This window comes from Podarcis gaigeae (genome assembly GCF_964106915.1).
Source record: "Podarcis gaigeae genome assembly, chromosome: 9".
Taxonomy (NCBI): Eukaryota; Metazoa; Chordata; class Lepidosauria; order Squamata; family Lacertidae; genus Podarcis; species Podarcis gaigeae.
Genome location: NC_139685.1, coordinates 16,797,465 through 16,821,910, shown reverse-complemented (window position 1 = coordinate 16,821,910; position 24,446 = coordinate 16,797,465). Strand labels below are relative to the sequence as shown.

The following is a 24,446-nucleotide window of genomic DNA, read 5'->3' as shown; positions in this document are numbered from 1 at the left end:
GACTGAGCCAAAAATCCATTGAAGAGAACTTACATCTTGACATGAGAAGGAGCAGGTGAAGGTCTACCGAAAGCAACTCCCTTGGATCACTGCTATTGCCACCACTGTCATAGCCACCCCCAGCAATAACACTGCCTAGTGTTTGGTCACCTGGAAACTACTATTCTACCCCAACAACCATGGAGTGAAGACAAGGAAGTACAGTGGTACCTCGGGTTACATTCGCTTCAGGTTACATACGTTTCAGATTACAGACTCAGCTAACCCAGAAAAATTACCTCGGGTTAAGAACTTTGCTTCAAGATGAGAACAGAAATTGTGCAGTGGCGGCGCAGTAGCAGCAGCAGGAGGCCCCATTAGCTAAAGTGGTGCTTCAGGTTAAGAACAGTTTCAGGTTAAGAACAGACCTCCGGAATGAATTAAGTATGTAACCAGAGGTACCACTGTATTGCCCTCACTCTGTTTTGGCTTCTTGGGTGCTGTGACATAATGAAGCCAACCAGGAGTGAGGGCAATATTTCCTGTTCTTACTGTGGGTGGGAAGCAGTTCCCAGCTTCCAAGCAATAAAACAGAGATTTTGAGCCTAAGATATGGAAGCTGAATGCATCCCTCCTGGGCCTCTATAGTTCACTCTCAATATACCTTTAGGTTGCATCCTCCTTTCTTTCCTGGCTGAAAGGTGTCCCAAACTCTTACCTTGATGGAGTGAAGAAAGTAGCCTAATCTACAAAGGTAAAATTTGCATTCATGGCTCCACCCACTTTTACCCTTTACCTCTGAGAAATGTAGGCTAGAAGGTGGTGTAGACTGAAATGTGGCCCTCTAGTTGAAAAATATTACCCTTCCCTATTCTAAGCTTTTGAGTGGATGGAAGTCACCAGCTTTTCCCTCTTATCCACCAATTGCTGAACTCACTCCCCCAAACTCACAGCTTCAAAATGAGTGGAGAAATTGGGGGGGGGGGTCATTTCAACTCAGCCCTACAAGATTTGGAAGAAAGCAATGGGTGCGTTTGAGCACATCCTTGGCATAGGGGCTTATATTTTTCTGGCTTTCTTCAAAATGCGTCAGCTGAGAAAGAACATTCAGCCTTGCTTCTGTTATGTACCGAGCTGAATCCTAGAACAATAGGATCCAGAATGCAGCAGTCTGATTGATCATCAGGAGCCACCCAATCCAGCTCCAGGTGGAAGTGAATCCACAACCTGATTGGCCTACAGGAGCAGCCCGGAATTAGCCAATCACGCAGGGCCCATTGTGTAAATAATATAATATAATATATAGCTAGACGTTTTGGGGAAAGTTTCATTCATTGCTACTACGAGCTGAATAAAGAGCATGAAATTCACATTCGACTCCGAGTATCTTTCAGCTTCAGATTTCTGTTTTAAGTGCATTTCAGTGACAACAACCCAGTGGTATACGCAGAAATTTGATAAGTCTTGGTGAACCTCTTCTGGCTCCCCTCGCCAGCATTGTGGTTTTCCAACTGATGGCAAATCTCCAAATTTGCTTTAAGGTGGAATTTTGATTGTACACCTAGACAAGACAATTGAGCAGATAGTCCTATCCCCATCTGCTCTGTGCAAAGCATGGCTTAATTGTAAGCTTTTCCCCCTTCTAATTAGGATATGAGAGGCTTTTTAGTTCTGCTATCGCACTAGAAAGAAGATGGTCGTTGTTATGCACAGTGTATAGAGCACCCCTCAGAGTAATTTGAAAAGTACATATGTGGCCAAATGATTAGCGAGTTCTTAATAGTCTAATGCCTAATATGTTTCTGCCAAGGTTAACGTAATGATATGATGCAAGTCGCTGCAGCGAGTGACTGCGATTAAGTACTGCCATAACAAGATTTCTTTCAGTTTAAATAAAGGTCAAGAGTGAAGAACAGATTCTAGCTTTCAAGGTGGTTCAGAGGGATTGTTCATCTTTTTACAGTTTAGTATCAACAGAATCTTTTGTTTGGCTGCTGCTGCAAAGCATTAAATCAAATAATCAGAAAATATGGTGACAGCTTACAGTGGAGTTCCATTTCCGATATAAAATTCATTCAGGAGTTGCTTCTATCTGCTGTCTTGCTGGCACGGTTTCATCATCTTCCAGCTTCCCAGTATGTACAAGCTATTTTTTATTATTATTCCATTCTTCTTGGTGCTATGGGAAGTAGCTGCCAGTAAATTCCACTTTAAAAGTAAAAATAAAAAGTAAATAAAAAGTAAAAAGTAAGTAAAAAGTAAAAGTAAAAATAAATTAAAAACCTTTAGAATTGGTAGTAGTGTTGCCTTTGGGAAATGGGGTCCTGCTGAGACCTTCTTCTACTTAAGGAGTAGGGGACTTTTTCTGCCCAAGAACCAACTCCTTTGTGGATGGAGTTGATCCCTGGGCAGAAAAAAGTAAATTGACAAAAATGTATAAATCTAAATCAATTAAGTATTGGAAATGTAAAGAGAACAAAGGTTCTTTTTATCATATGGGTGGTCTTGTTAAAAGGTTACTGGGAAATGATATATAATGAATTGAAAAGTATGTTTAAAATAATGTTTGTAAAAAAAATAAACCCAAGAAGCTTTCCTTTTGGGAATTATACGGACAGAACTACCGAAACTGTATAGAAACTTATTCATATATGCTACTACAGTGGCAAGAATGAATGAATCAATCTTTATTTGCATCAGTCATTGGCCATAGCAATAAAACAACAATACAATATACAAACAATAAAATACATGTTATATAAAATACATGTTAGGTTTTAAATCAATAATCAAATAGTGGATCTTATTCTAACTGCCTCAGCTAAAAATCAGCGGCAATAATGTTACTCGCCTCAAAATGGAAAGAAACAGAAGTCCCAGCTAAGGAACAATAGATACGAAAACTTATGGAATATGCAAGATAACAAACTTTTTTAAATAATAGAATGGAAATGGTTTATTGAATATTTACAAACAAATTGTAAACAGATAAGAACATTGGCAGGATTATTGTAATAACCTGCAGTTTTATAAGAGTACAGTGGTACCTCAGGTTAAGAACTTAATTCGTTCTGGAGGTCCGTTCTTAACCTGAAACTGTTCTTGACCTGAGGTACCACTTTAGCTAATGGGGCCTCCTGCTGCCTCCGTGCCGCCACCACCATGTGATTTCTGTTCTCATCCTGAAGCAAAGTTCTTAAGCTGAGGTAATATTTCTAGGTTAGCGGAGTCTGTAACCTGAAGGGTCTGTAACCTGAAGCGTATGTAACTTGAAGCGTATGCAACCTGAGGTACCACTGTATACAGTGGTACCTCAGGTTACAGACCCTTCAGGTTACAGACTCCGCTAACCTAGAAATATTACCTCAGCTTAAGTATTTTGCTTCAGGATGAGAACAGAAATCATGCAGTGGCGGCACGGTGGCAGCAGGAGGCCCTATTAGCTAAAGTGGTGCTTCAGGTTAAGAACAGTTTCAGGTTAAGAACAGACCTCCAGAACAAATTAAGTTCTTAACCCAAGGTACCACTGTATATTTAAAGTAGAGGACTAAATGAGCAGATTAAGTTAATTTGGATATGCAGAAGGTATTAAAAAATAAATTTAAGGAACTGCAGAATGAGGGGGAAGGAAGTCAAGTTTTGAAATGTTTAAATGATTGTAAAATTAGTGAAATGTATAAAGCTGAAAAGCATCAATCAATCTCCTTCGTGGACAACCTTCTCTCTCTTTGTGTGTGTACGTGTACCAGTAGTGGGTTAGAGGCAATAGATGTAGATCTTTTCTTACTAAAGGAGTACCTTCCAGCTATCCCCAAACCAGAGGTTTTTACACACACACACATCAAGAGGCATCATCCTAGTTTAATGACATACTCCAGGCATTCAAAAGAGTGTGGAGAAGGGCTACTGTGGGTTGTGGAAGGGACATGACCTGGAAAAAGAACCCCAAGGGCTACTAGAGAGAATTTTATGGTCACATTTGGCCCCTGGGCTTCTGTTTTCCAATCCCTGTGGTCACCCTCCCTCACACAGCCTCTATACCTGATTTTGATGCTGTCACGTTGAGTTTGGCTGCCTTCCTCTTTCTGGCTTTGCCTATTTCCAGCACTGAGCCCATTTGCATTCTCTCTCCTTTGGAAGCAACTCCCTGGAGCACAGCTGTTCCGACTTATGAATGGGCATATTTCAAATAGATATATATATATTACAATAATGAGAATGCTTACTGCAAAACAGCAGGGACCGGGAAATGGGGGGGCGGGGGCAGTGGGCACAGAAGGGAATAGTAAAACATCTTACATCACTCTGGGGACGATGAAAGGAGCATGTTTCACTTTGTGACTAGAGCTATTGAATCAAGCTTAAATGCCTTTAAGACCAGGCTCCTTTGATATTCATAATCTCGTCCCCCCACATACATACATACACAAAAAGGGCAGCTTCATAAACTGAGGCCAAAATTCATATTGATTGGCATGGGGTTTTAGAATTCTAGCAGAAGGATCCAATGCAAATATCTTAATAATGTAAGGAAATGTCCAGTCTATGATTGGAGTTGTGTGGTGTATTATTTCTTGAAATGCTTTAGTGTGTCCTCACTAAAAGAGGGCATGTGTTGCGGTGAGACCTGGAGACTGACCTCCTGGTTATGGGTGGGTATATTGGACAGCCACAACACCTGACTGGTAGGTCCCTCGTTGCTGGGTTTAATCTAGCCAATCGGTAGCTATCTAAACGGACTGAGGGACCTATATATACCTATGCATGTGACCTGGAGCTTCTTCTTTTGGCTCGTGCATCGGAACACCCGCCCACATCTCCCTATATTTAGGGCATTTTGTGATTGACCTTGCTATGCCGTCCTGTGTCATTGGGACAGGGCCATGGCAAGAATCCCCCCCCCTTGGCTGATTGGCTGTTGCCATTTGGGTTTCGCCTGCCACGTAGCAAATTGTCACAACTTGTAAGGTTGCAGATAGGCACTGATTCATGTGATAGGGATGGGAGAACGGTCTCGCCATCCCTATGTGAAGGGTATTCTGTTAAAGGAATCCAGGGACTCAACCTGGTTTGGTCAACCACTGAGAGGGGGTTGTGCCCATGCCTGAGTCCAGGGGAGCATCTGGGGAGTGGACATAGTCTGTTCCCGGGCTTTCTACCTACCTCAGGTGTTCACCCTTGGCTGACGTATGATAGAGCTCTGGGTCAGTGCTACCTGCAAGGGTGCAGGGAGCTAGTCGAACCAGAGCCTATGCAACAACTCACTCTCTGTAATCAATAAAGTTGTGGCCTAAATTCTGCCAAAAACCAAAACTAAAATTTGAGTCAAATGTGTGTTTATTTAGGGGGGAGGTCTCATTGTCTGAGCACGCAGATATTAAAACTAAGATGTATTAAAGTCGCTGATAGCTGGTTTTCATAATGGACGGTTGAGAAAGGGATGACGGTTGTGTCCTCTGATCTAAACAAAAGAGAAGTAATTTATTTCTGATCATTTCTAATTTGGGGAAGGATACTGTGATGTCTTGTGTAGGGATATCCAAGACCACCTGAGAAATTGCCACATCTACACACACACATATTTTTTGCTTCTCTTATAATACCTCACATCTTTCTGAGTAAGAATCTCCTAAAGTTGCTTGAGACAAAGCCTGGTGACAATTGAGTGGAGAGGTAACCAATCTAATGTCTATCAGATTTTGCACAACTAAAACTCCCAGCATTCCTAGCCATTGAACATGCTGGGTAGGCCTACTTAAAGTTATATTCCAGCATCATCTGGAGAGTAACATTTTGGGTACTCCTGACATAGGGATATGTGAAACAGAAATTTTTCTGGTCATATTTAAATTCTTTTGGCTTCCTTGAATTCCCTGAGGTGATTTCCCTGTAGTAGAAAGGTAAAGGTAAAGGACCCCTGACAGTTAAGTCCAGTCGTGAACGACTCTGGGGTTGCGGCGCTCATCTCGCTTTACAGGCCAAGGGAGCCGGAGTTTTTCCGCAGACAGTTTTTCTGGGTCATGTGGTCAGCATGACTAAGCTGTTTCTGGCAAATCCAGAGCAGCGCACGGAAATACCGTTCACCTTCCCGCCTATTTATCTACTTGCACTTTGGCAGTTTTTTTAACTGCTAGGTTGGCAGGAGCTGGGACCAAGCAATGGGAGCTCACCTCATCATGGGGATTCAAACCGCCGACCTTCAGATCGGCAAGCCCTAGGCACAGTGGTTTAGACCACAGCACCACCCATGTCCTAGTAGTGCCTGTAGTAGAACACCCAAATTACTTTGAATTTCAATTGCAACTCTAAGCTCCTGTGGTTATATATTATTTCTCACATGTAGGTCACCATTGCCCTCAAGGTGGCTATCTTGGATTTTCCTGCATGTTATCTGTGCTCTGTGAAATAGGTGAGGTTGAGATATGGTGAATCTTCAGGCAAGCTTCATGTGTGGGGAAAGATTGGAACCAGGGTATCCGCAATCCAGCAATCTCGCCGATACACCACACTGGGGACTCAGCTATATAGCGACAAATAAAACTTTTTAAACGTGTTGTAAAGTGCAATATACAAATATGACACTAGATGGCGGAAGTGAGCTATGCAAAATTCAAAAGTATTTTTCAAAATGTTTTAAAAAAGAAAAACACATTTCCACAGCGGTTTGTGTGTGTGTGTGTGTGTGTGTGTGTCTGCGCGCGCGCGTGCAAATTCCACCTGGGTCTCACAGTTAGGCTAGTGTTAGGCTTCTTGCAGTTCTACATACATTCAGAATCTGGAAACTAATTGCTGATGCTTGAAGATTTTCTAATGAATTATTCCAGCAATTATGTTGGCAACTCATTGCCACAGCTCCTGGCTTCTTTTGACAAAAGTTGGCTTTGCAATTTGTAACTGCCATTGGCAAAGGTTGCTTCACAAGGTTGTCTAAAAAGCAAATATTGAAGTAAATTTGAGGCAGGGAACGAGGAGTTCTCTCCAGGCAAAACAACTTTGGCATAAAAGGAAATTAGACTAGCAAAATTTATCATGGGAAGTTCCTCTTTGCTCTAGGCCAAGCAAGCCTCTCATTATGATCTGGTGGTACACAGCCTCCAGCCTTTTGAAGTGGGTCATTGAAATTCTGTCTGCAGGAAATGAGCTGCATCATATTTCCTTGCCCCTCATGATGCACACACAAAAGAAATGTTATTAATTCTTGTGAAAAATATAAGAACTATATCATAAAGGGGAAAATAAGAAGAAGCCTATAAATGCCATTTGACTAAAAGTTCATATAAATGCCATATGATTCAGCAATAAAAGCAATTAAAATCAGTGATGTGAGTTTTCCAGAAACTTTTGAACTGGAGAATGTTCTGGATTTCTCTCCCCTATGCAAATTTTGCATGGAGTAATTTGCATCTGAAAATCCTGAGTTTTCTTTCATAAGTTTGCATTAGAAAATGTTCCTGACTTCCTGGTGGGTGATCTACCGGTAATTTAGCAGCTTAATGTACTTGTATTTAGTAGAAAAAAATTCTAAAACTGTCAACTTTACAATACACATCCATTCATGGTTACTAATGTGCCTATGGTAAACAAAAAGGCCAATATGAGCATCTCAAAACTTTTGCAGGTACAAATGGCATTGGAAGCATGATTGTGCCTGATAACATCGGGAGGACAAATCACCATGAATGCTCCATAATACAAAAATAATGTCTGCAGGGTTGCTTGGTGAGAAAAAGCAAAAAAGCAAAAAACACACAAAAAACCCAGGAAGAATTAAATCTGAAGCACAGAGGACACAATTGGAGAATGAGGCAGGCATTATTTTTAATAGAGAAGCCGGGTTAACTTGTGAAAACTGGTGAAATTGTCATTGCCGGTATAGTCTAGCGATAACCTTTCATCATTGCTCAGGATCTCATGAACTTTGGAAATGTCAGGAAACAAGTACAATAGCCTTTTCAGAGCACCACCTGGATGACTAGAGCTATATTTTGGTCAGTTGTCAGGAAGTGATATTCCTGAGCAACATGTCCCCCCCCCTCTCCTGAATGTCGAATTAGATTTGAAAAATAATAATAGAAAACTAGCAATTTCTTCATGTAGAATGTATGAGTCTTGTTAGCTCCAAACTGGGAACAGAAAAAGTGCTTCTGTTTTGCCATTGTCTTCTTCTGCCAAAAATAGGAGTGATTTATATGAAATGTGAGCAGACATACACACATCCGCAGGGGTTGATGTGGCTCAGTATCTCATTTAAAGCTGTTTTAACCTGTATCCCTTTCTCCATGCAGCATCAACACACCAGCAGTCTAGGGTGGAGTGGGAGGCTGTGCTAGCATGTGGTAGTGTGCAAACAATATACAACACGATTACACAGGGGCTGACTAAGGACCACATCTGTCAGGGCCTGGACTAGGAGGAATGGTGGGGAACCTTCCCAAGAAGAGGAGGACAGTATAGATTTAGAATCGTGGTTTGCAGAAGGACATAGTTCAGAGATTGCAGAGAGGAAAAGCTGGGAAATATTGGAAGAGGGACAGCATGTAGAAGAAACACCAAGGAAGAGACAGCTGACAGTGTCTTTAGAGAGCATTCCTGAGACCCCCTGCCCCAGGACTAGTTGTGCAGTGAGAGTAGCCAAACAGAAAGCTCAGAGACAGAAAGCCCAGCTCAGCCGGGATGACATATGATAAGAGAGACATAGGGGGAGTTGGCTTTACTTAGAGCAACGTCATTTCTAGAGAAAGACCACATTCCTTTGTCTCTCCTTGTGATTATTGAATAAAGTAATTGATAAGATCTCTTCTTCTTTTTATCTGCTTTGTTGCCACCACAAGGGGAGGGATCTGATTCCTCGAAGCCTGACAACATCACATGGTTATCCTCCCATGCAAAATGAAGTGCTCTGCTGAAAACTGTCCCCCAGTTTATATAAAGGGTTGGTTTTTTCTCTCAAATTAATGCAAAATCAAAAGTAGAGACTAACAAAAGCAAAAAAAAAAAAATAAAGCTAATCAAAATTGCAAAAAATGGAGCTAAATTCAATCCTTTTGGATATTAGTCTTGCAAGAAATCTGAAAAATAGCAAAATACGTAATAGAAGCAACTCCAGAACAGGCCCTACTAAATACCTTCCAAGACAATAATGTGCACTCACATGACAAATAATTCATAAGCCACTTATTCTCAGCTGCTACGAGTGTCATAACCTCACACTGGAGGGATCTATCAGGAGTGAACATGGATCACTGTATGGGAAACCACCCTAGTAGAAAAGCTAACTAACAAATTGAATGTAACATGGGAATAAACACAGGAGGAGCCCTACTGTGGCTCCTTTTTATTGCATATGCAAGCCAGTAAGAAAATAACCAATTTCCCCTACCAACAGCATAGAAATCAATATGATTAACATCCATCAAGCCCCACCCCCAAACAAAACTCACATTTTCAAAATTGAGAGTAGATAATGTGCAAAAATAAAAGCAGCAAAACAGTTCATGAAAGCCAAATTTCATGATTTGGTGGTGGAAGAGAGTTCTGAATTTGACACGTAAGAAATGAAATCTCACCAACGGCATAAGGATGGAGAGCATCCTTGCAAGCTGTGTACAGTGGAACCTCTACCTGTGACCATAATCCGTTCCAGAGGTCCATCCAGAGGTCAAAACGGGTCACTGGGAGAGGTGCCGTTGTGCACAGGCATGGGCGGCAATTGTCCACTTCTGCGTGTGTGCTAACGGCGAGTGCCACTTCTGCGCACGCGCAAACAGTGGCAAATCAGCTGGTTGGGCAAAATGGACACAAGTGGAGGCAGACGTAAGAAGAGGTTTGACTGTACAGCCACCAACTTTTCCCTCTACTTTTGGAGGGGGCAAATCAATGACAACAGTGTTAGTTTTATATTGTTACAATAAAACCTTGCTGAGTTTATTTTTTTAAAAAATAAGCGATCCATTAGGATCTTGAGAAACAGACCATCTTTTGATTCCAATATATCATCAGAAGTGTGTTGAAAGCATGATAATGCTATCATGCCGAGACGAGTAAAAGTTGTGTTCTTCAGATGTATGTGTGGTGGAATAGAAATGCAACCTGAAATAGATTTTTGATAGCGTTTTGTTTTGTTTGATTGAACTGCTGTCCGGAAACAGAAGTAAGTGGAACTCCAAGAAAGATTATTATATACAAATTCAGAGCTTTGAATAATGGGAATGAGAAAAAACCTGTTTATTGTTGTTACATCAAGTCAACATCTTCAGACTGTGTCTAGGGAAAAATGCTTTAAATGAAAACTAGCTGGAAGCACTGAAATAATGTCTTCTTTTTTGTTGTTGATGTTCTTTTTTCGTTTTTGAATCAATATAAAGTTAACCAACATTAAAAAGATTTTTTTTTTTAATGTTTTGGCTAATACTACCAGCTCCGTGAATGCTGACATTTACTGGGAACTCTTCAGATTTCTGAAGTAAATATCCAAAAATCCTGATACTTCCAGTGAACCCTAAGACAAATCAGGTGCTTTAGGCAAGGTCCTTCACATTAAATGTTGACTGTTTACTAGCTGGCCTGGAAAATAGTCTAGAAGCAGGCAATGGTGGACAGGCAAATAGTTATGGTAATCAACTCAGTAGGCTTGACTCAAATGACAAGTTGCTTAAAGGAACCCAGTTATTAACTCTTGCTACCACATTTGGGATGGGTCAGTGGGTGGTGCTGTGGGTTAAACCACAGAGCCTAGGACTTGCTGATCAGAAGGTCAGCGGTTCGAATCCCCGTGAAAGGTGAGCTCCCGTTTCTTGGTCCCAGCTCCTGCCAACCTAGCAGTTCGAAAGCACATGAAGGTGCAAGTAGATAAATAGGAACCATTCTGGCGGGAAGGTAAACGGCGTTTCCGTGCTCTGCTCTGGTTCGCCAGAAGTGGCTTAGTCATGCTGGCCACATGACCTGGAAGCTGTACGCTGGCTCCCTTGGCCAATAAAGCGAGATGAGTGCCGCAACCCCAGAGTCGGCCATGACTGGACCTAATGGTCAGGGGTCCCTTTACCTTTACCACATTTGGGGTTCTGGGTTCACAGACTTACTAGATCCCGTAAGGTTTCAAAAGAGATCAGGTAAAGGTCCTTGGCCTTCCTTGGGCAGGACACTTTCTGCTGTGGATGAAAACTGGTGGTGGGCCCAGATGTAACCTATACATCCCCAAGGAGGTCAGTACCTGAATGTTGGGGGATATGTTCCCTGCTGTGCTTGGCATTCTGGGAAATATAGTTCCACTATATCAAAAAGCAGTCCAGATGTATCAAAAGACAGCCTTGGAACAGACTGGAAATGACATTCTCTGCCATGCCAAGCACACATTGAGAACCCCGTATTGGGGCAAACAGCCAGGAATAGGGAAGAAGCAGTAGGCAGAGAATGGTTTAATGAGCCAGTTTACTTTCCATTGCTTCCCTCTTTCCAAAGCTGCTTTTTTTCTGCAAAAAAACCCCTCAAAACATAAAACCACCAAACTCCTTTTGAAACTCACATTTGCATGTAATATGTAGTTAAGCCCTAGGAAGAAAGAAAAACCACACAGTGTACTGCAGTCAGAGAGGCATATATTTTATGCTGGGATACTCCTCTTTCCTCTGTTAGGCTGTTTCTAACCTAGAAGCCCCACCGAAGGACAACAATAACTAGTAATTTTATTCTGGGTAGTTCAAAGAATTTAAAATTTTGTAAAGCAGCTCTGTGAAGCCATGTGATTATGTAGCAGCAAAGGCTTGGGAGACCCTTTCTTCCTTGGAGTGATTTTCATTTTTCTCCCCAGAGCCTGTAAATAATAAAAAAATAAAAAGTATTGCAATAATAGATACATTCATACAATCTCTGGGGAAGAGAAATGGCAGGAACTTTAGGAAAGAGGATATGTCTTGCTCTAACTTATTGGGGTATCTAAGATCTTTGTGGCATTAGGTAGGAGTAGTCTATGAATATATATTTCTGATCTCCCCTTTAATATATATAAATATTTAAAAAAACAGATATACTTTATTAAAGCTGCAGATCATTTGGTGGAGTAGCTAAAGGGCTGAGCTACACATAAGTGCCCCGTTTAAAATTTGCCTCTGTCATGAACTCACTAGGGGACCTTAGCAAATCCACTCTCTCCTGGCCTCAGGCCACCATCTGCAATATGGGAGGTAATAATAATGAAAATTCTTACATCAACGGCTGCCTAAATAGTTGCCTCTATGTAGTGGTAGACTACAACTCTCATAAGCCACTGCCAGAATGGCCAAAGATCGGGGAAATGGGATATGTAGTCCCACAATATCCAGAGAGCAACATGTTGGCTGCCCTTGCCATACATGGTAATTGTAAGGTCACAAAGAGATAATGGATATGAAGCCAATCTGAGAATTTGAAAGCGTCCTGCTCTTCATTGATGAAGCAATCCCAGAGGAGGTTACATTAAAATTAAATACAGAAGACGCTTTGAAACACAGTGGCTGGTGTAGGCAAAATACATGCAATGAAACAAAACAGTGACACAGTAATTCTCACTTGGCAAATATGTAAGCTGGAGCCAATAATTAATGAGAATTGGTGCCAGCCCTGTCTGAGAAGAAAGAGAAGACCATAAATGAAATAAATGTTAAGTATTAATATTATGATCCTTTTGATTTTGGATGTGTATCACGACACTCAATCTGTGAGGAAATATGGCTGTTATTTAAAACACACACACACAAGCCAGCTTTGTAGATGGTAATCCAATGTAGACCTGAATTATGTAGAGGCAGGTATTGGAGTCATGCTAGGGCTGGAATAGAATTTCAGTTTGGCTAGCACCTTAATGCAAAACTATTATAATGCACACATCTCAACAATAATAATATAATAAAAAATTATTATTTCTACCCCGCCCATCTGGCTGGGTTTCCCCAGCCACTCTAGGTGGCTTCCAACAAAAGATTAAAAATGCATTAAAACGTCATTAAAAACTTCCCTAAACAGGGCTGCTTTCAGATGTCTTCTAAACATCAGATAGTTGTTTATTTCTTTGACATCTGATGGGAGGGCATTCCACAGGGTGGGCGCCACTACCGAGAAGGCCCTCGAAACAATATGTAAACCAAAACACAGCATTCTTTCTGAATTTTTACATTTCTGAATTTTGTAATGCACTTTTCCAATTCACAATGTTCACAAAGGTTTGGTAAATTAGTGGGAAGGGGAGGAATCTGCAGAAAATGCATATATTAGTGAATATCACATTCCAAAATGCATTTGAGGAGGAGAAATAGCTTGCCAAAATATGTAAATTGGCAGAAATGCACACAAAAATGCTTGTGAAATTTCATAAAAACTTTTTGAAAAATAAGCAAACTGAACTGAATGTGACAAACTGAACTTAAGATGGGATAAATGAGAATTTTAGGGAAACTGAAATGGACAGATATATATCATGACCACTGGCTCCACCACTGACGTTCATGTATTCAAAGTCATCAGTACACATAGGCTTCCTATGTACAGTACAGTGGACGCTTGGTTTGCAAACGTGATCCATGCGGGAGGCACATTCGCAACCCGCAGCGTTCGCAACCTGCAGCGCCGCGTCTGCACAATTTAGTGCTTCTGCACATGTGCAAGTGCTGAAACCCGGAAGTAACCCGTTCTAGTACTTCCGGGTTCAGCGCGGTGCACAATCCAAAAACTCACAACCTGAGGCATCTGTAACCCGAGGTATGACTGTATTATCCTTCTTCATATTTGCCAGAAACAAGTAGGCTGTGTGTATGAACCTGAACCCTATAAAAGTTCTCATTTGTATACTGGATGACTATCTGCATAAGACAAAGGATTTGATTTAAAAACATAACAACACCTTAAAATAATGACACAAGCATGCATGGTGTTGCTTTGCTTAGGTCTGGAGCTTCAGCTCTGGTTGTGTGGATCTGGAGAGGACAAAGCAGGGTCAGAAATGGGACTGACTGTTCATATGGGGAAATGAATGCTGCCCAGTCCTAGATTCCCAGTGTTGGTACAGCTCTGGCCCAGTTCATATTTTATGGCAGCCCCCCTCCCCAGGTGCCTCAAAGCCATACAGGACTGCTGGGCTCATGGCAACATTCATGCAATTTTCTGAGAAACTCCAGGGTTCTTGGGAACAAAGTCTGGGCACTACTCAAAGAGCCCAATTGGTTCATTGGTGGATAGAGCTCCAGTAGACCACAGTAGACTCATTCAAAGCTCCAAACACAGTTCTGGAACTGGTAAGAGCAGCCAGTATGCAGAATGAGGAAGAGACGAAAATCATTATGGCCTATGAAGAATAGTTTAGCCTCTTTACCCCAGAGATGTTAATATGACATCATTTTGTTCAAGAATCACTTAATCTACTGTCATTGCTCTCTTGGCAGAACCTACTGACACAAGAATGATTATTCAGAGTGCCAAAATTTGCATTGCTATATATCCTCAACCTTTTGCTGACCCATCTTGACCCTGGATTGAGGGAATTAGCATGCTACCTCTGGCCCTTAATGGAGAACAAATGCATCATTTAAAATGTCAATGTGTAATGCTATACATCTCCCAGTAATTAATTCCTGTGCAACACCGGCTACAATATTCCTTTTACAAGATGAGTCAGAGTTAGCTTAACTTAATCATCGCTAACGCTGACTCTGACACTTAACAGAACATACTGAAATTATTAGAAAAGATTATGCTTATTCAGCCTCTGTGTTCAATCAGCTATGAAGATTGTGTCATGAGGGAATGAAAATGACTTAATTAGGGAGGGGGAAATTCTGTATAAACCACTTGAACATAAACCACTTTTATGAATGACTTTTTAATCCCTGCAAATAATGAGATTGATACATATTTGAAAAGCATATTGATCGTGGAATTAAATCATAATGTGTCTGTCATATCCTGTCATGTCAGAAATATTTTAGATACTTGCAATGGATATTTTAGACATTTGTAGTGGGGATCTTTGTGAGACCTGATCACAGATGGAGCTAGATTTGACTGACAGACAGACAGATAGAAAAACAAAAGGAACGGTTTCTAACTATTTCTGAAAATACTGTATGGTTCAAGTAGAGTTGAAGTCTATTCAAGTACTGAAGAGCTGCTACATTTTGTGCACTGGAAAACAAACCAGTGGTAGGGATGTTCAAGTTCTTTTTTTTAAAAAAAAATCACCTTAACCTGAGATCTTGTTGCAGTAGAAGAATGTATTTTAGGAGGGAAGAGCCCTAGCACAGTAGGGTCGCTGACAGTCACTGAAGATACTGAGTAAGGAGGACTAATTATCTGACTTAGTAACACAGCTTCCTGTGTATCTTTCTACCATGCTCACAATTTACAGGATGGAGATACTGCACAAAGATGGTCCTTTATGCAAAGGTCTGAAATCTCCATTTTTTCATGAAAGGTTATGTGATTCAACAGTGAAGATTGTTCCCACATCTGCCTGCATCATGAACTACATTATAAGGGCTGTGGGTGAATCATACTATTGTAGAGCTGGAATGGACCCCAATTTAGTCTAACCTCATGCAGTGTAGGAATCTTAACTAGATCATAAATGGCAGATGGCCAGAGCCAGTGTGGTGTAGTGGTTATGAGTGGTAGACTCATAATCTGGTGAACCAGGTTCGCGTCTCCACTCCTCCACATGCAGCTGCTGGGTGACCTTGGGCTAGTCACACTTCTCTGAAGTTTCTCAGCCTCACTCACCTCACAGAGTGTTTGTTGTGGGGAAGGAAGGGAAAGGAGATTGTTAGCCGCTTTGAGACTCCTTAGGGTAGTGATAAAGCGGGATATCATATCCAAACTCCTCGTCCTCCTCCCCCTTCTTCTTCTTCTTCTTCTTCTTCTTCTTCTTCTTCTTCTTCTTCTTCTTCTTCTTCTTCTTGTCCTCTGCCTAAAAACCTCCAATGAATGAGAGTCTACCACCTATTGTGGGAATCCATTCCACTGTTGAACAGTTGTCAGAAGGTTTTTCCTGATGTTTAGTTGAAATCTCCTTTATTGTAACTTGTATCCATTGGTTTGAGCCCTAGCCCCCAGAGCAGGACCAAACAGGCTTGCTCCATCCTTCACGTGACAGTCCTTTAAATATTGAAAGATGGCTATCTGATCTCCTCCCTGTCTCCTCCTTTCCATGCTAAACATACCCAGTTTCTTCAACCGTTCCTCATAAAGCTTGGTTTCCAGACCCTTTATCATCTTGGTCACCATCCTCTGTACACATCCCAGATTGTTCATCTTCTTCTCTAACATTTGAACACGATCTTCATTCAGTTCATTCAGTCTTACAATGCTCCATCCTGCAGTGCATTAGAAACATGCAAATGGTGTGTGTGTGTGTGTGTGTGTGTGTGTGTGTGTGTGTGTCTACTCTGGCATAGAATGGAGGGGTTTCAGAGGGGCATGTTATCAGCTTACTATTATAGATATTCATTTTTTAAAAAAGTAAAAAGAAACTGTTCACCACTTCCACTGAAGAAATAAACAAAGCATTTAGTTTACTTTGTATCCCCAAGACATATTCATATTTTTAGTTTCTATCTGTATGTATATGTGTAAACACAGGCAGTGCATATGTTAGGGATGCTACGAACAGCTGTGATTTTCTGCTCCCAATACATATTGATTTTTGTAGATAAATGCCCCAAATAAACTGCAGGGTTGAGAATATTATACCAAAACAGATGGATTTCACCCATATACAGGATGCCTATACTATTTGTGCATATATATATGCCCATACATTTGTAATTCAAATGTAATTTAGGCAAAAGATGGAGGATTGGATCTGGAGATAGCAAGTCTCATTTAGGGAATTTTTCAGATAATTTCAAGGTTGCACAGATTTTTATCCAGAATCTTGTGAAGTTTCATTGCTCACACACCTTGACCACAAAGGGGATACCAGATGATGGTTGTTCAAATCAATAAGGATGCAACATTTACTCACCACAATAGGGGTCATGCCACAACCTTCAATACCACAGGTAAAAGCCTCTCAGAGGGAGGTATTACCAACTTCCCAAATGCAGGTATTTAAACCTGAGTTGATTTTAACAGCCAAGATGGATAAAGATCAAGTATACAAATGGATCCAAGGATCAATGGGACCAGCAAGTCATGTTTAATTTAGGTCCCATTTATTTCAATGAGATTAAAATGTGAGCGACTTCCTCTGGATTTAAACTTGTGGCTGCATCTTACGTAGTTGGCTTCCTGCAGTTTCCACAGAGAGAGACTTGAGGTTTGGGGGCAACATGGGTGGCGCTGTGGTCTAAACCACTGAACCTCTTGGGCTTGCCGATCAGAAGGTCGGCGGTTCGAATCCCCACGACGGGGTGAGCTCCTGTTGCTCAGTCCCTGCTCCTGCCAACCTAGCAGTTTGAAAGCACGCCAAAAAGATCAATAGGTACCACTCTGGCAGGAAGGTAAATAACGTTTCCGTGTGCTGCTCTAGTTTCGGTGTTCCATTGCACCAGAAACGACTTAGTCATGCTGGCCACATGACCCGGAAAAACTGTCTGCAGACAAACGTGGGCTCCCTCGGCCTGTAAAGCAAGATTAGCGCCGCAACCCCAGAGTCGTCTGCGACTGAACTTAACTGTCATGGGTCCTTTACCTTTTTAGAAGAAAACTTCAGCAATACAGGAGCTCTGAATATTTCCTGAGGAAAAACTGGCTCACCTTGTTTTCCCTCTAAATATAGTACTGTGACTTTTTTTGTGGCTGGCTTTGTTGTCTGTACTATGGTTTTGTGCACACGACATCTTTAAAACCCATTCTTTCTCCCACAAAATGAAGGCAACTGTGGCTTACCCCTCACAGAGCTACAATTCCCAGAAACCCTTGACCAACAACAGTGCCTGGAATTATTTGGGGGGAAAGACGTGCTTTGAATGTGCCTGAACACAGCCTATGTTTGGCCTCACTATAACTAGAAGTGCTTGTCCCCATCACCCACTTTACTTACCACCAGATGGCATGTCAAGTCCCCAGAGCATCATGGGAGCATTGGGAAAAAAGGATTGAGTTAACCAACCCACCTTCCAAGAGGCATCATTTCAATAGGGCTGCCTTTTCTGTGTTGCGGAAGCCAAGGTAATGAGCTTTAAAAGAGGGTAAAATGGGGACATGTGAGCAACGTCAAGCAAAAATAAGTAACAATTTGGGGAGGAGAAAAGGTTAGGAAACAGGCAGGTGTTTACTCGCATGCATCATTAATAAACAGCCTGAATCAAAACAAAGCCAGAATCATTATTACATGGTATTTTTCTCATTAGTTCCAAATGACAGTGACAATGAGATTGGCATTTTTTCTAGGAGAAGTCTGATCTGAAGAAAGGAGGATGTATAGACTGGAACATCTGCTTATGATAACCCTCAAATTTAGTCACTGAGGCACAATCCATCAATTCCTTGTCACCCAGACCACAGCTTTCGGAAACATGCTAGAACAAATGTCTTAAATTCTAAGGTTTTCTTGGGGAATTTCTTCCTACCTGAATACAGTGGTACCTCAGGTTACAGATACTTCAGGTTACAGATGCTTCAGTTTACAGACTCCGCTAACCTAGGAATAGTACCTCGGGTTAAGTACTTTGCTTCAGGATGAGAACAGAAATCGCGTCATGGTGGTGTGGTGGCAGCCAGAGGACCCATTAGCTAAAGTGCTACCTCAGGTTAAGAACAGTTTCCAGTTAACAACAGACCTCCAGAACGAATTAAGTTCTTAACCCAAGGTACCACTGTACTGGCATCTCATTATTTAGGACATTTGTCCAGGGGTGTGTGTATGGGTTTTTCATGGAGTTCCCCATGCACCCATTGAATGGTTTGCACTGTGAGAAGTTATTTCTCTTTGTTGCCCTTGAAAGGATTGTGTTTACCATTTATAATGTGAACATCATGACTGTAAACAGTCACAAAAGAAACCAAGTGGTAGTTGGCAGGTGGTAGCTGGGATTCCAGTGGGGCAATTTCATGTGGCACCAAATGATCAATGAAATAGGGGAAAGGGTGCAACTTCTCCACCTGCAAATACAACTGCAAAGTTAACTGGTAAGTTTTGGCTCAGTCCTACATTTAATATATAGCATAACACCTAAGGATATTTTAAAAAGTGCAAATTAAAACAAAATTGAAAGGATGAAAAGAGTAAGGGAGAGAAATTAGAAATGAAACAATTAAGAAAAAATGAGCATTATACGGAGTAATACAGATTAATTACGATCCAAGTATCATCATTAATTAGCAATTTTGGTAAGCATATATAGAGCACACATATTTTTGGTTCAAAAAAGCAATTGGCTTAACAGCTTGTCTCCTTGGGAAACTGCTTTCTGAAAGCACAAAGAAACTAGATTCAGCAAAATGGGTGATTATTTTATTAAATCACACTGACAGCCTACTTAGATGCTAAGGACAGTGATGGATTAAGTTTAAGAACTGAACTACAGTAGGTGAAAGTTTTGCTAAACTTTAAAGAAGACTTTATTATGGTATCTTCATTAGAGCATTATTTTCCAGTAGATAATTTAATTTTCTGGGTTTTTAAGACCTTGCATAGTAGAGTAATCAACCTTAGCAAAGTCTGATGGCTGATTCATGCAATATTAGGAATAGTCAGACTGTTACTTTCTGTCTCACATGGTGCTACGAAAAAGCTAATTCCAAGTGGTTTAAATTCAATATAATTTTTGTCCAGTAATAAGTTCATGACGTTCCATTTGGCATTTTGCTCCGTGCGTTCTAGGAAACTGATTTTCACTGGCTCTGAGAACTCCTCAAACGTAATCACATGAAAGTAAAATAATTGCATATACTGCCAATCCATCAGGCTATCTAGTCCAATGTAGTCTACCAGAAGCCATCAGTGGGGCAGGGTGAGGCAGAGCTGTACTTCTTACCTGGGTCCCCAATGCCAGGGTTTCTGCTGGTTACCAGGGGGAGGTGGCAAGGAGGTCAGTGTGGGGCAGGTGCAGTGGCAAAACCAATCCAGCACTGCTGTTGCTGCAACCATACTGCACTGAACTCCCCACAGCATATCCCTCTTGGTAACCAGCAGAGACACTGGTACTGAGAATTCAAGAAACTAGCAAAGCTCCATCTTGCCCTTCCCTGCCCTTCCCACTGCTATCGCAGTCAGAGCCGTCTTTCCCATAGAAAAAATGTACTGTGCTGGTCCGGGGGGGGGGTTTACCGTGCGGTGTGGTCTGAGTCCGGTCCCGGGTTGAGGGTCTGGAGGCTGTCCTTCAAGGGCGAAGTGGGGTCCAAGGCAAGGAGCCGGGCATGGTCAGGAACTCCGGAAGAGCAGGTCAGGGTCTGGCAAGAACAGGTTTCCAGCGATGTTGCTCCCACAACCTGGGACTGGGCTGACTGGCCTTTATCTCCTCTGAGGCCTAGGGCAGTCCCGGCCCACAGGTGACTCACCTCTCCTGGCCTTAAGGCAAGCACTTCTCGTGATAGAACCTAGTTCCCTCCGCCTCTCTGCCCTGAGCCTCTGCAGCTCAGGAGAGGCTGGAGGGTTACTGGACCCAGAGGCAACCTCACCTTCCCCTGACAGGGCTGGGAGAGGAGCACCTGCAGGCAATGGGTCCTCAATCACCTCCGGAGCCAGAGTGGATTCATCTGGTGTCTGCTCCTGAGGATCCAGCACAGGTGTGGGCCCTTCAGATTCAAGCCCCTGCTCCGGCTCATCCGGCCCTGGAGGCGGGGACTCCTGTGCAGGCTGGGATTCCTCAGGTTCAGCCTCTGAATCAGATTCCCAGGCCATCACATATACAATCTACAAACTTAGAGCTTTGGAAATTACTTTTAGGGGGCTGACTCTCTCTGAGGATCTGATGTTGGGCAGTGGCTTTTCTGCTGGATTGTTAAAGCTGTCTACTTCCATAGATCGTCAACCTGTATATATTTTTCAAATATTACAAAAAAATCTATCCGCCCCCGGAATTACTCACCACCTGAGTACTCACCCCTTACAGTGGGTGCGCAATGCAGTGCACAGCCCCTCTCCATGTATACAACTCTGCAAAACTGTGTAAGCATATTTAGTAATTATCTCCCCCCCCCGTGTTTCTTTCTTATACATTCTACACTTCACGTATGCAGACGATATTCCACTGAATTTCTTTTGCAGATGAAGTTCTGCTTCCCGCTTTTCATGACGTCATTGCGAAAGAACTAAGTAAACATGAGAACTTTGTTGCTTTCTTTTCCCAAGTACCCGGAACCAAGGGGATTTAACAAAAAATAACAAAATAAAAAAAATTGAACAGCTGTTTTGGTGATACACATGTTGCAAATGCTTGTCACGCAGACTGCAGTAACAAATTCTCTCTGCCTCATTGCATCCTCAAGAGAGTTGCAATCAGAACAGCCAAGCAGCAGTCAACGAAAAATTAAAACTTGGAACTGTGCTGGTAAATGATAGAATTGTTTTATTTTTGTAATGAGATAGACACATCCAAATGATCTATTTGATCTCTTGTGCACCTCTGTGTTGTTATATCTTCACTAGCTAGAAACCCTTTGGAATGCTCTGTTCAATTCTGGGTACCATATGAAATTTGCTGAATATGCTAATGATAGCACTCTGTGTTCACAATGGGTGCAACAGTGCCTAGAATCAGGGGTGTAGGAGGGGTGGGAGGGGGGCTGCCCCGGGTGTCATCCCAGAGGGGGGGTGACAAAATCCCCCCATGGTGGATGACCGCTGTGCCGATCGGCCCCCCTGGATGGATTGCCCCATCCCCGTGGGCAGATCGCCCTGCCCCTGGGTGCACAGCATGTGCGCCGCTCCGGGTGCCTGAACAGTTAGCTCTGTCCATGCCTGGAATTCTGTGCTCAGTTTTGATTATCTCAATTCGGTACTGATAGATTAAGAGGAAAACTGATTATGAAATAAATTTCACATAAGGTACGGCTTTGGGATCTCTATTACAATTTGTTTTTCTCTATGGTCTGGCCAGCTGGTCAACAACCCGCAGTATTGGTTGCAGAGGAAGTAAGGTAATAAAGGCTGGCCACTGGAGGCCTTGTTTTTTTGACATAATTTGCACCTCACAAATAAACTGCTTTAGTTGTTATTTATCACCTCCTGTTGGCATAGCACAGGTGGACCTGCAGAGGAAGAGATAGCCTGGATTTTATTCTTGCAAGTTTTATGCTACATTACAGAAGGTGTGGGGGAAAATAAACACTTAACCAAAGATGGAGACATATATTATCTAGGCTACCCTGCCTTTCTCCCTACCACCACAGTGAAATGTTTAATTTGATCCATCACTTGCTAGTGCAAACAGGAAGTGGTTGTATTAAAGAAAGACAATTTTTGTTGTTTGTTTGTTTTTTACTTTGCTGCCACTCATTCTAATTTGTGGCAAATGTCGAGGGTCTTATCAAGGAGTGAGACGTCCCCATGTTAACAGCTTGGTAAACTGATCATACCTATCACTTATCCATAGGCGGTTTCACTAACTGGGAATGTGGTGGAACCCCGGAGAAGAAAGGGAAGCTCCCAGCAGGGAACTGGGAGGGTCCATGCTTTTCTATGTGAGACAAGGGTTAAGATCTACCTTTGAGAGCGGACTTTGCATTTTGGTGTTTTTTCTGTTTTTGTTTTCATTTAGATTAGTTTGTTCATTATGGTGTTGTATTATGAAAAGGCTTTCATAAAATATAATGGGTAAAAAGGAAAGCAGTTTACATCCTGGTTATGGTGTCTCAATAGTTAGAGTTGTCTCCTAAAGAAAAGCGTCTGACCAGTTCCCCATCCCCCATGCTCTTCAGGTTTTACATTTTAAGATTACAGGTTTCTATTTCATGTGATATTTATATACTGCATTTTGAAGCAATGTGAGGAATTTTTAAATATTCATTTTGGGGAATGTTCTGATAGGAACACCTGCTAATATATATAACATATACTCATGCTCATTTTGTTGCAGAGTGGGGGGAGGGACTTGATTATTGTGAAAATACATGTGGTAGAAACTGAATGAAAGTAGAGGAGGAGAAGTGTGCAGTCTTGCTCCAGGTCAAAGTAGGGTCTTTCCTCCTCCTGGAGGGGAGGTGTTGTGAACGGGAGACGATTCCTGCGTCATGCAGGGGGCATCCTTCCCCCTGCCCCATCCTCATGGCTGGCGCGCCATGCCTCCCGGTTGAGCACCCAATCGGGAAGCGCAGAGGTGGCATGATTTGCCACTCAAATGCGGCCACGCCAGCCCTTTCATGCCATTGCGCTCACATTTTGCCATGAGTCACCCACCCACCACTCCCTTTAGAGCTTAGCTTTTCCCTTGACTTTGCTATGGACATCTGGTTGGTTGCCCTGGTTGCCCAGGGGGCCTGGTAGGAGTTTTTTTCCAATTGGCAATTTAATTGGCACCGGCCTCTTGGTTTTTTTCACCTACCAAGTAGCAATCGTCACAACTTTTGTGGTATTTGGCAGTTAGGCATTGGAATGTATTGTTGGTGTGTGGAAGGGCAAGGTGTGGCCATTGCCTGCCCCTTCAATTTTGGGTATTCCGTTAAAGGAATCCGGCGGTTGTGGATCTTGTCTGATGCCTGTGTGGCGGGGGGCCATGGCACGACACTCGATGACATCAGGGAAGAGCTTATAGTTGTATTAGCATCAACAGGCTCCCCCGACTGGTGGTTAACCCCTCTTCAGACTCACCCCTCACTCCAAGTGGGTGGAGTCTTTGTCCGTGGTTCAATGCCTAAGCCAATACCTTCTCACATGCTGTAATCAATAAAGTTGTGGCCTTTTCTTGCCCATTAACCTAATATATCGTGTCCACGTGTCTTTATTTCACAAGCGGGGATCGGGTCCTTGAATCACAACATAGGTTTTAAATTACACCCCACAATGGTCAGATTCCTGCAGTCTGCATGTGGATTTTCAAAATTTCTATTAGTAACTGATGGTGTGTACAGAGCGTTGTATACAGGATTGTTCTTAATTTTAAGGTGCAAAATTACATGATAGACTGAGGCTTGAAAACAAGACCATTGTCTTTTTTGAAAAGGAAAGAATCTAATAAAGACTATGTCCAAAGATATGGGGGAATTTCCTACTGACCTCCATGAAACAACACCTGTTAGCATTAATAAACTATTAACACTTTGAGAATATGTTAACAATATGTTAACATTCTACTCCCTGAAATGAGGAACTAGGCGATTGTGACACAGTGATTCTCAACTCACCAGCTGAGGACAAATACTCTTAACGGCTATTATTTTCACTCATGAATTTTTTGATCCAACTCAGTGATACATGGCATTTGATCGTATCTGACAGTTTGTGTATAACATTACCTAGCAGTGGATCATTGTTATTGAACAGCATTTCTTTACTGACGGTATATGTTGGATGAGATACAGTAGTATTTTTGGTTGACAGTATTTGACAGTTCAGGAGAATATGT

General features: G+C 42.0%; 1 long non-coding RNA gene across 1 annotated transcript; it reads left to right on the top strand.

Annotated features, from left to right (window-relative positions):
* The first annotated feature begins 23,106 nt into the window (after nt 1–23,106).
* On the top strand, nt 23,107–23,802 carry LOC310853104. The gene is made up of 2 exons (XR_014568546.1): nt 23,107–23,272; nt 23,499–23,802. It is a non-coding gene; the product is annotated as an uncharacterized lncRNA (long non-coding RNA).
* Nucleotides 23,803–24,446: the final 644 nt, after the last annotated feature.